Raw genomic sequence first — 12,624 nt, 5'->3', positions numbered from 1 at the left:
ACAAGTGCACAGAAGCAGTGCGTGGGGAGGGAGGCTTTGACAGCCCTCTAAGGGGCACCGGATGGCAGGGCTGGGACTCAGGGAAAGCTTGCTTGTGGAGATGGTGTTTGAGTGGAGATTCAAAGTGTAGCAGTTACCCAGCTAAAAGGGAGAGAGGAAAGAATGGTATTCTAGGCAAATCGCAGATTTTGAGATGGTGCAAGGTCCTTGCGCATACATAAGGAATACTGTGTGCCCTTCCCTTGATAATTACACAATTACATCTCCGGCTCCTACTATCTCCGAAGCTCTCTCTATGAGTAGAACCCTGACCAGGCCTGGGGAAGTCCAGGAAGACATGACATTCTAACTCTCTATTTTTCACCTTATATTAGACAGATATGTATGGAATCTTGGCAAGATAACCCTTAAAGTACCATTAGGGTCCACTGGACCCAATATTAGTTTGTGTTTTTTTTTGAATTTTATTTTATTTTTTATACAGTAGGTTTTTTTTTTTTAACATCTTTACTGGAGGATAATTGGTTTACAACGGTGTGTTAGTTTCTGCTTTATAACAAAGTGAATCAGCTATACATATACACATGTTCCCATATCTCCTCCCTCTTGCATCTCCCTCCCACGCTCCCTATCCCACCCCTCTAGGTGGTCACAAAGCACCAAGCTGATCTCCCTGTGCTTAAAGCAGGTTCTTATTAGTTATCTATTTCATACATATTACTGTATATATGTCAATCCCAACCTCCCAATTCATCCCACCCCCCACCCCTGGCTTTCTTTCCCCCCTTGGTGTCCATACATTCTTTCTCTACATCTGTGTCCCTATTTCTGCCCTGTAAACCGGTTGACCTGTACCATTTTTCTAGATTCCACATATATGCGTTAATATACGATATTTGTTTTTCTCTTTCTGACTTACTTCACTCTGTATGAGAGTCTCTGGGTCCATCTACGACTCTACAAATGACCCAGTTTTGTCCCTTTTTATGGCTGAGTAATATTCCATTGTATATATGTACCACATCTTCTTTATCCATTCGTCTGTCAGTGGGCATTTAGGTTGCTTCCGTGTCCTGGCTATTGGAAATAGAGCTGCAGTGAACATTGGAGTGCATGTGTCTTTTTGAATTATGGTTTTCTCAGGGTATATGCCCAGTAGTGGGATTGCTTGGTCATAAGGTAATTCTATTTTTAGTATTTTAAGGATCCTCCATACTGTTCTTCATAGTGGCTGTATCAATTTACATCCCCACAAACAGTGCAAGAGGGTTCCCTTTTCTCCACACCCTCTCCAGCATTTGTTGTTTGTAGATTTTCTGATGATGCCCATTCTAACCAGTGTGAGGTGATACCTCATTGTAGTTTTCGTTTGCATTTCTCTAATAATTAGTGATGTTGAGTAGCTTTTCATGTGCCTCTTGGCCATCTGTATGTCTTCTTTGGAGAAATGTCTGTGTAGGTCTTCTGCCCATTTTTTGATTGGGCTGCTTGTTGTTTTAATATTGAGCTGCATGAGCTGTTTATATATTTTGGAGATTAATCTTTTGTCCGTTGATTCGTTTGCAAATATTTTCTCCCACTCTGAGTTTGTCTTTTTGTCTTATTTTGTTGAGGATTTTTGCATCTATGTTCATCAGTGATATTGGCCTGTAGTTTTCTTTCTTTGTGACATCTTTGTCTGGTTTAGGTATCAGGGTGATAATGGCCTTATAGAATGAGTTTGGGAGCGTTCCTTCCTCTGCAATTTTTGGGAAGAGTTTGAGAAGGATGGGTGTTAGCTCTTCTCTAAATGTTTGATAGAATTCACCTGTGAAGCCATCTGGTCCTGGACTTTTGTTTGTTGGAAGATTTTTAATAAATTTCATTTCTTGTGATTGGTCCGTTCATATTTTACTTGATGAGTCTGGGTAAAGGTTTATCAATTTTGCTTATCTTCTAAAGATCCAGCTTTTAGTTTTATTGATCTTTGCTATTGTTTTCTTTGTTTCTATTTCATTTATTTCTGCTCTGATCTTTATGATTTCTTTCCTTCTACTAACTTTGGGTTTTGTTTGTTCTTCTTTCTCTAGTTCCTTTAGGTGTAAGGTTAGATTGTTTATTTGAGACTTTACTTGTTTCTTGAGGTAGGATTGTATTGCTATAAACTTCCCTCTTAGAACTGCTTTTGCTGCATTCCATAGGTTTAGGATCGTCGTGTTTCGTTGTCATTTGTCTCTAGGTATTTTTTGATTTCCTCTTTGATTTCTTCAGTAATCTCTTGGTTATTTAGTAATGTATTGTTTAGCCTCCAGGTGTTTGTGTTTTTTACATTTTTTCCCCTGTAATTGATTTCTAATCTCATAGCGTTGTGGTCGGAAAAGATGCTTTATATGATTTCAATTTTCTTAAACTTACTGAGGCTTGATTTGTGACCCAAGATGTGAGCTATCCTGGAGAATGTGTGCACTTGAGAAAAAAGGGTAATCTGCTGTTTTTGGATGGAATGTCCTATGAATATCAATTAAATCTGTCTGGTCTGTTGTGTCATTTAAAGCTTGTGTTTCCTTATTAATTTTCTGTCTGGATGATCTGTCCATTGATGTAAGTGAGGTGTTAAAGTCCCCGACTATTATTGTGTTACTGTCAATTTCTTCTTTTATAGCTGTTAGCATTTGCCTTATGTATTGAGGTGCTCCTGTGTTGGGTGCATATATATTTATAATTGTTATATCTTCTTCTTGGATCGAACCCTTGATCATTATGTAGTGTCCTTCCTTGTCTCATGTAACATTCTTTATTTTAAAGTCTATTTTATCTGATATGAGTATTGCTACTCCAGCTTTGTTTTGATTTCCATTTGCATGGAATATCTTTTTCTATCCCTTCACTTTCAGTCTGAATGTGTCCCTAGGTCTGAAGTGGGTCTCTTGTAGACAGCATATATATGGGTCTTGTTTTTGTATCCATTCAGTGAGCCTGTGTCTTTGCTTGGAGCATTTAATCCATTCACATTTAAGGTAATTATTGATATGTATGTTCCTATGACCGTTTTCTTAATTGCTTTGGGTTTGTTTTTGTAGGTCCTTTCTTCTCTTGTTTTTCCCACTTAGAGAAGTTCCTTTAGCATTTGTTGTAGAGTTGGTTTGGTGGTGCTGAATTCTCTTAGCTTTTGCTTGTCTGTAACTGTTTTGATTTCTCCATCAAATCTGAAAGAGATTCTTGCCAGGGGGAGTAAGCTTGGTTGTAGGTTCTTCGCTTTCATCACTTTAAATACATCATGCCACTCCCTTCTGGCTTGTAGAGTGTCTGCTGAGAAATCAGCTATTAACCTTATGGGAGTTCCCTTGTATGTTATTTTTCGTTTTTCCCTTGTTGCTTTTAATAATTTTTCTTTGTCTTTAATTTTTGCAATTCGATTACTATGTGTCTTGTCGTGTTTCTCTTTGGGTTTATCCTGCTTGGGACTCTCTGTGTTTCCTGGACTTGGGTGGCTATTTCCTTTCCCATGTTAGGGAAGTTTTCAACTATAATCGCTTCAAATATTTTCTTGCATCCATTCTCTCTCTCTTCTCCCCCTGGGACCCCTATAATGTGAATGTTGGTGCATTTAATGTTGTCCCAGAGGTCTCTTAGGCTGCCTTCCTTTCTTTTCATTCTTTTTTCTTTATTCTGTTCTACGACAGTGAATTCCACCATTCTGTCTTCCAGGTCACTTATCCATTCTTCTGCCTCAGTTATTCTGCTATTGATTCCTTCTAGTATAGTTTTCATTTCAGTTATTGTCCATCTCTGTTTGTTTGTTCTTTAATTCTTCTAGGTCTTTGTTAAACATTTCTTGCATCTTCTTGATCTTTGCCTCCATTCTTTTTTCGAGGTGTTGGATCATGTTCAGTATCATTACTCTGAATTCTTTTTCTGGAAGTATGCCTATTTCCACTTCATTTCGTTGTTTTTCTGGGGTTTTATCTTGTTCCTTCATCTGGTGCATAGTCCTCTGCCTTTTCATTTTGTCTGTCTTTCTGTGAATGTTGTTTTTGTTCCGCAGGCTGCAGGATTGTAGTTCTTGCTTCTGTTGTCTGCCCTCTGGTGGATGAGGCTAAGAGGCTTATGCAAGCTTCATGACGGGAGGGACTGGTGGTGGTTAGAGCTGGGTGTTGCTCTGGTGGGCAGAGCTCAGAAAACTTTAATCTGCTTGTCTGCTGATGGGTGGGGCTGACTTCCCTCCTGTTGGTTGTTTGGCCTGAGGCGACCCAGCCCTGGAGCCTGCAGGCTCTTTGGTGGGAATAATGGCCAACTAAAGGAGGGCTTAAGCTAAGGAGTACTTCCCAGAACTTCCACTGCCAGTGTCCCTGTCCCCGTGGTGAGCCACAGCCTCCCCCCAGCTCTGCAGGAGACCCTCCAACACTAGCAGGTAGGTCTGGTTCATTCTCCTGTGGGGTCACTGCTCCTTCCCCCTGGGTCCTGATGCACATACAACTTTGTGTGTGCCCTTCAAGAGTGGAGTCTCTGTTTCCCCCAGTCCTGTCAAAGTCCTGCAATCAAATCCTGCTAGTGTTCAAAGCCTGATTCTCTGGGAGTTCCTCCTCCTGTCGTCAGACCTCCAGGTTGGGCAGCCTGATGTGGGGCTCAGGACCTTCACTCCAGTGGGTGGACTTCTGTGGTATAAGTGTTCTCTGTTTGTGAGTCACCCACCAGCGGTTATGGGATTTGATTTTATTGTGATGGTGCCCCTCCTACCATCTCACTGTGGCTTCTCCTTTGTCTTTGGATGTGGGGTATCTTTTTTGGTGAGTTCCAGTGTCTTTCTGTCGATAATTGTTCAGCAGTTAGTTGTGATTCTGATGCTCTCCCAAGAGGGAGTGAGCACATGTCCTTCTACTCCACCATCCTGAACCAATCTCCCAGTATTAGTTTTTGAGTTTCCTCTTTAAGTTGTTGTATCTATTTATAAGGCTTGGTACTTCATGGCTTTTATTCTTCCTTGAAGAACTCCCAACAAACAAAGTGAAAATGTACTAATTTTGTAAATAAAACTCATTGTATTTTGCAATTACTATCTGGACCCTTTTATAAATCTAAGATACATGAAGGGATTTCTATGATCTCATTTTCCTTATCTTTTGAAATATTTTGCTGTTTCATCATCCTGGGAATTATCTTTCATCATTACTCATCAAATGTTTCCAATTATGCTAAAAAGAGACTAGAATAATAAAACAGAAGAATGGAATTACCTAGAAGGATGATTCAACATCAGAATAAATCATCACCATTTTGAGTCTGCTTTTAGCTCATTGTATATGGTTGAGAATTCAAAAATTTTCATAACGGCAAAGGAATAAAACAGACAGAGAACATTTCACAATTAGATGACTCAGAAGATGAAGTTAAAGAGAAGAGCAGCTCCCCAGACTCTAACAATGATGATGGAATTGATTGTATAAGTAAAATCTCAGACTAAGAATCTTCAGATGATGGTGTCCTAGGTGAATTTTCTCAACCCAAGAATCGATGAGTAAACAACATATTTATCAGGATAAGAGAAAAGATGGTATTTTCATTCAGTTAGTCATTCAACAAGAAGGGCTTCATCACACATACTTTGCAACAAGAATCTAGACCATCCTGTTCTGCTAAAAAGATGTGTGGCAGATTCTTTATGATGTTTGTGTACCAAACTTGCTTGATACAGTTTGTAATTGGACAAATGCTAAAGGGAGCTGTCTATATAAAAGTGATTAGAAGGAGATAGATGACAGAAATGAAAAAAGATCACTGGATTGATAAAAGAAAAAGGGTCCCTGGGAAACGATAATTTTTTTTTTCTGGGCCTGAGTAAGAATCATAATGAGGGCCTTGTGAGAGGTGAGTAATGCCCCCATTATGCCTGAGAAGGAGGAGTCCCTTGGTCTGAGGACTTGGGGCAGCTCCATGGGAAGAACGGTCTCTGAGCAGGTTCTTGAGAGGTGAGGAGCACTTTAATATGTAGACATGGGGACAAGCATTCTTGATGAGGAAGCGGCAGGATCACTAAAACCCAGGGTGTATGAAACTGCTCAGTATAGTTAGAGGAATAAGGCTCAGAAGTGGAGAGAGTGGGGAACTTGCCGGTGTGGAGAAAACAGGCCTGGGTCAGACTGCAGAGGATTAGGCACCTACCTAAGGAACTGAGCTTTATCTGTCAAATATCTCCCAGGCTCCTGGGTGGCCCCAAGGGCATCCAGAAGCTGGCTCATGGAAGATCTTTGGTGTGGCTCGAAGGTGAGCACTCAGGGGCTCCCTACAGTGGAAATGAGGTAGCTGCCCTGTGGCTGGACAGCCATGTGGGAAGCGGATGAAAGTGAGAGCCGAGCTGGGGCCTGAGGGAGAGATCCTGCGTTCTGACTGAGCACACAGGAGAGGGAGCCTTAGACACTGGTGGGGGATGCTGGGCGGGGAGCAGGTGGGGGATGACTTAATGAACAGGGGCCCCATCACTGAGAGACCTGCAGGGACCCAGAGGACACTGCTCAGCTCTAGGAGGACACCAGAAGCCCCCCTCCCCACCCCCAAGACAGCGAAGGTAGAGAAAGTGGAGGGGTTGGACGACTGGTTATTTACTTTAAAAAATACAGTTTTAAACAGAAAGTTGATTAAATCGCAAGAGGCTAAGTGTTCCTTGGATTGCCTGGCTTACATTCCCGGCTCTTCAGAATGCGGAGGCTGATGAGGAAATTTAAGGCGGTTATGGAAGATCAAAACGTTGCCTTTTCTTTGCACACTTCCATTTAGTGTGTGGAACATGGAGATTCTGGCTAAATAAAGATGTAAAATTTTAAACACCTGATGACGGAATACTCATTAAGATAAGCTAGTACATTTTCTTAAGCAAGAGACTTCTAATCTATTCTCGGTGGTCTGCAGGTTCTTTATACTAATTTTTAAATTTTGGTTTTCATTTCACTGATAACCTAAAAAAAAAAAGGCACATTCTGGATTACCAGGGCAACCACCTTACAGCTGAGTGCTGTCATGGATCACCATTCCTTTGTTTGCATTTATGCTTCTGGTGGTGCTAAAGATTTCTTACCTTGACAGTATTTAGATTTGAATGCAGCTGTTCTCAAACTAGATATCCTCTGAAAAATTCTTGAGTAATCTGTGAATTCTCAAGATTGAGAAACAAAGAGGTGGAAATAAATGGAGGCAATGGGTATGTGAGAACTGGACAGTTCTCGCAGCTGAGCACAGCCATGTGGGTGAGCACTGCCCTCGGCGAGGCACACAATCTCCTTCAAGGGTCTCAGTCGTTCCCTCTGTATCCACAAAGACACTGAGGTTGAGTAGGCTGTCCAAGGTCAGGTGCCTAGTGTATGGCTGAGCTGAAGATGGCCTGACCCTGAAGGCCAAGCTCTTTGCATTATTCTAAGATGAGGCTAGAAGCTCCAAATTAAACCATGCTCCTTGGAAGGAGAACAGTTAGCAAAGCCACAGTCTCAGAGGACTGTCCTTACCTTCAGTCGCCCTAGTGGTCTGTCTTTATAGACCTTGAAATCCTGCTTGCTTTAATTCAAAGCAGTTTTTCTCCTACTCAGCCTTATCATCATCCTCATCAAAATTCTCCACACATTTGAAGGGAGCAATGTCAATGTCTTCCAGGCTAAACAACTGCAGTCCTAGCAACACTTTTTCCTAGAGCCTGGCTTTCAACTGCCAGGTCATTTGAGGGGGAGGTGGGAGGCTCTGGGTTTTCTCCATCTTTTTAAGAAGAGCCCTGCTAAAGAATTACTCTCAGGTGTTACATGTCAGCCTTCATTGAATATATCCTGGTGTCCTGGTGGCTCTCCCCAGCCCCTGTGATGAAAGATACTGAACCTGACCTAAAAAATCAGAATTTCTGAAGCTTGCTTTTAGATATCATTTTAGTCAACTTCAGAGAAAAGCCCCAACAGGTTAACTAACCCTAGAGGCACTGTACGTGACAAATGTACGTAGCTTTACTTGCAAATCCCTTGGCATATTTATCCTGAATCCAAGAAGAGCAGAATGAGCCTTGGTACTGGCTGACTCCACTGTTGACCTGTTTCTTCTGAGGACTCGAAAAAGTTCTGTCTCTGGTGCCTTAAGATAGAGGTTTGTCCTCTCCCAGTGTATTGCTGTTAACCTAAAACTAGATTTATTCACATGCTGTACTCCGGTGAATAAAGCATTAAAAAAATAATAACTGGTGTGATAAGAACAGTCATACGTACCAAAATATACATCAAATCCTTGGTCAACTTAACAGGGTGGAAATGGGAAGATGGAACCTGGAATTTTATCAAATTTAATATTATAATCTTCCTGCCTCAAGAAGAACTGCTTTACCTGGAAGGGTCTGAGTTGGGTCAGTGGAGCTTCACAGAAGGCAGATATGGGGCCCGGATCTTGGGGATGAATTTGGTGAAGGAGGTTATGGGAACTTAGCACCTGGGTGTCATCTGGAAGCCTTAATTTTAGCTTTTATAATTACAGGTCAGTTGTCCTGGTGTGAATCCCAAGCTGTTCTCTGAGTCCTTCATATTATAAAATTGATTTCAAAATAAACAAAACCTTAATCAAATCTGGGTCACACCTCCCTCTCCCAGAACCCAAATCCCTCTGACGGATGGGCTCTGCCCCTAGTCTGTTTTCCCTTTATAATCTGGCAGAATTAACTATGCCATTTGTTGAAACAGCAGCCATTTATTCCCTAGAATTATGGCAATCTGTATAAAATATCTGGAAAATCATTAGCCTGGACTTCTCAGGTCAATATTTACATGAGGAACAGGCATTTAAGACACAATTATTTTCATACTGACCACAGTTGGCCTATTACTTTGTGGAAAAATCCTTTAGGAAGGAAGCAGCATTAACAGTGGATTTCATCTTTATTTTTTTCTTTGACTCTGGATTGGCATTGGGTGTAGACTAAGTTACATGATCCTTGGATTTTGATGATGATTCAGAACCTGGGCCATAATGCAGGCGTGAGAGTCAGAATCTCAGAAGGGGCAGGAAGAGTCTCCTGAACAATCACATGATGACCTTCAGGGTAGGGGCTGGGGTAGCGGGGCTGAGGGGTGTTCCAGATTCCCTTCTTTTCATTGCAAACGACTTGCTATCTGTTGTGAGTGGGCTGGGTTCGAGTCCCTGCCATATAGAGAGCTCAACATTTGCCTCGTGGAATGAATACGGTTTTACTGCCACAAGTAAGTAAAGGCTTTAACTGACAGGTAGCCCCTCTATTTGATATCTGCCCAAAGTAGGGCTATAAGTTAACTACAGCAAAACAAAAGTCATTATTTTTGGTGGATGATCCTTAATATCCAACAGAGTCCTGTTTAAAAATGTAAAGCTCTGAGCGCTTGTGTTTATGCACATTTCTCCCCCCACTGGGGAGAAGACTTAATAATTCATCAGGTTCTCAAAAGAGCCTATGACACAAGAATGTTTAAGAAACACTGTTATACAGCAAATGTCTCATTGTTTTCTAGACCTGTTGTCTCAGAGGGCACACCCAGCAGTTCTCACCAATAAGGGGAATCACTTGACAGATACTTGACTCAAGATTTTTCTGCTGTCCAGGGGGTATTTGGTCATACTTGCTCTAAACTTTTTGCAGGCTATGATCTGTACTTGCTTAGCCTGCTGTGGAGGTGGGAGTGAGAGGCATGGGGGGACGGCAGACTTGTCTCAGAGAGGCTCTCTAAGTTTTAATTTAAAGGAAGTTTCCACACCTAAAAAGATGAAAATCAACGGTGAAGAATTGAGGATGGGGAGGTGGGGACTGTCACCCTTTGGTCTGTGTACTGGAGGAAATTCAAACACAATTTGAGAAGATTTAAGGGCTTGCTTGGGAGCGTTCTCTTGACACACCTCCGAGGTGGGTGGACCCGTCAGGTGCCTCTGTTCATCGGCGTGGGGGTGTTGCCATACTACCCCCAACATGCATGGTCTTGCAGGCACTTCTCAGGTGCATGCCTTTGAATTCAGAGCTGCACAGCACTCATGAGCCAGGGCCTGAGGAGGCAGCCATCCACTCCTCTACAGATCCTACAATTTAATCCTGGAGCAACCCGGACCAGCAGAGGTCAGAGTATTTTGGCCCCTCATAGACCTGACCCGACTGAGTTGTCCCCAGAGCGATGTATTGGTCCACACTGAGGGACACTGTGAGAAGCAGCCTCCAAAGTGTGTGTTCGTTTGAAGCAGTTTATTGTGGAGGGTGCTGTATTCTGCATTCTCTCCACCAGGACCCATGAGATAAATTTCTCTTGGATCTCAGGTCAAGGAGCAGCATCTTTTTTATTTTATTTTATTTTAATTTTTAAATTTAATTAATTTTTTTATACAGCAGGTTCTTATTAGTCATCAGTTTTATACACCTCACCGTATACATGTCAATCCCAATCGCCCAGTTCATTACACCACCACCACCACCTTAGATTTTTTTGGTCTAGTTCCATAAAAAATGCCATTGGTAATTTGATAGGGATTGCATTGAATCTGTAGATTGCTTTGGGTAGTATGGTCATTTTCACAATATTGATTCTTCTAATCCAAGAACATGATATATCTCTCCATCTGTTCATATTATCTTTAATTTCTTTTATCAGTGTCTTATAGTTTTCTGCATACAGGTCTTTTGTCTCCCTAGGTAGGTTTATTCCTAGGTATTTTATTCTTTTTGTTGCATTGGTAAATGGGAGTGTTTCCTTAATTTCTCTTTCAGATTTTTCATCATTAGTATACAGGAGTGCAAGAGATTTCTGTGCATTAATTTTGTACTCTGCAACTTTACCAAATTCATTGATTGGCTCTAGTAGTTTTCTGGTGGCATCTTTAGGATTCTCTATGTATAGTATCACGTCATCTGCAAACAGTGACAGTTTTACTTCTTCTTTTCCAATTTGTATTCCTTTTATTTCTTTTTCTTCTCTGATTGCCATGGCTAGGACTTCCAAAACTATGTTGAATAATAGTGGTGAGAGTGGACATCCTTTTCTTGTTCCTGATCTTAGTGGAAATGCTTTCAGTTTTTCACTATTGAGAATGATGTTTGTTATTTTGTTGAGGATTTTTGCTTCTGTATTCATCAGTGATATTGGTCTGTAATTTTCTTTTTTTGTAGTATCTTTGTCTGGTTTGGGTATCAGGGTGATGGTGGCCTCATAGAATGAGTTTGGGAGTGTTCCTTCCTCCGCAGTTTTTTGGGAGAGTTTGAGAAGGATGCGTGTTAGCTCTTCTCTAAATGTTTGATAGAATTCACATGTGAAGCCATCTTGTCCTGGACTTTTGTTTGTTGGAAGATTTTTGTTTGTTTCAGTTTTAAATTTATTTATTTAATTTTGGCTGTGTTGGGTCTTCGTTTCTACATGAGGGCTTTCTCTAGTTGCGGCAAGCGGGGACCATTCTTCATTGCGATGTGCGGGCCTCTCACTATCGCGGCCTCTCTTGTTGCGGAGCACAAGCTCCAGACACGCAGGCTCAGTAGTTGTGGCTCACAGGCCTAGTTGTGTGGCATGTGGGATCTTCCCAGACCAGGGCTTGAGCTCGTGTTCCCTGCATTGGCAGGCAGATTCTCAACCACTGTGCCACCAGGGAAGACCGGGAAAATTTTAATCAGTTTCAATTTCATTACTTGTGATTGGTCTGTATATATTTTCTATTTCTTCCTGTTCCTGGACTTGGGTGGCTATTTCCTTTCCCATGTTTGGGAAATTTTCGACTGTAATCTCTTCAGATATTTTCTCTGTCCCTTCTCTCTCTCTTCTCCTTCTGAGACCCCTATAATGTGAATGTTGTTGCGTTTAATGTTGTCCCAGAGGTCTCTTAGGCTGCCTTCATTTCTTTTCATTCTTTTTTCTTTTTTTCTGTTCCGCAGCAGTGAATTCCCACATTCTGTCTTCCAGGTCACTTATCCGTTCTTCTGTCAGTTATTCTGCTATTGATTCCATCTAGTCTAGTTTTCGTTTCAGTTATTGTATTGTTCAACTCTTGTTTGTTTGTTCTTTAATCCTTCTAGGTCTTTGTTAAACATTTCTTGCATCTTGTCGATCTTTGCCTCCATTCTTTTTCTGAGGTCCTGGATCATCTTCACTATCATTATTCTGAATTCTTTTTCTGGAAGGTTGCCTATCTCCACTCCATTTAGTTGTTTTTCTGGGGTTTTATCTTGTTCCTTCATCTGATACATAGCCCTATGCCTTTTCATCTTCTCTATCTTTCTGTGAATGTGGTTTTTGTTCCACAGGCTGCAGGATTGTAGTTGTTCTTGCTTCTCAAGGAGCAGCATCTTTTAAGGAATGGGTTTATGATTCTAATATGGCTTCCGTGACTCAGAAAACTGCTCATAATAGATATAGGATGAATTATTTAATAATGATTTGATGACAGATATTTAATTTGAAAAAAAATAAGGTTAGATCATATTGTCCCCCAAAGTAAAGTACATTAGACTAAAGAGCTAAATGTAAAATACAAAACTACAAAGTATTAGGAAAAAATAGGAAAATATTCTAATAGCCTTGGAGATTTAAAACCTTCTCAAACAAGGTACAAAATATAAAGGAAATGAAGAAAAGAACTGATAAACTATTAGCAACAAAAATTTTTGCATGTAAAGTATACTTAAATAAAGTT

At 41.0% G+C, this 12,624-nt stretch overlaps 1 protein-coding gene across 1 annotated transcript in view; it reads right to left on the bottom strand.

Moving 5' to 3' along the window:
• MYRIP (myosin VIIA and Rab interacting protein) overlaps positions 1–12,624 on the bottom strand; it is a 173,304-nt gene that overhangs the window by 38,033 nt on the left and 122,647 nt on the right. The gene's annotated exons all lie outside the window — the stretch shown is intronic.

Source organism: Neophocaena asiaeorientalis, unplaced genomic scaffold (assembly GCF_003031525.2).
Source record: "Neophocaena asiaeorientalis asiaeorientalis breed wild unplaced genomic scaffold, Neophocaena_asiaeorientalis_V1.1 scaffold121, whole genome shotgun sequence".
Classification (NCBI taxonomy): Eukaryota; Metazoa; Chordata; class Mammalia; order Artiodactyla; family Phocoenidae; genus Neophocaena; species Neophocaena asiaeorientalis.
This window is presented reverse-complemented; position numbering and strand designations above follow the sequence as displayed.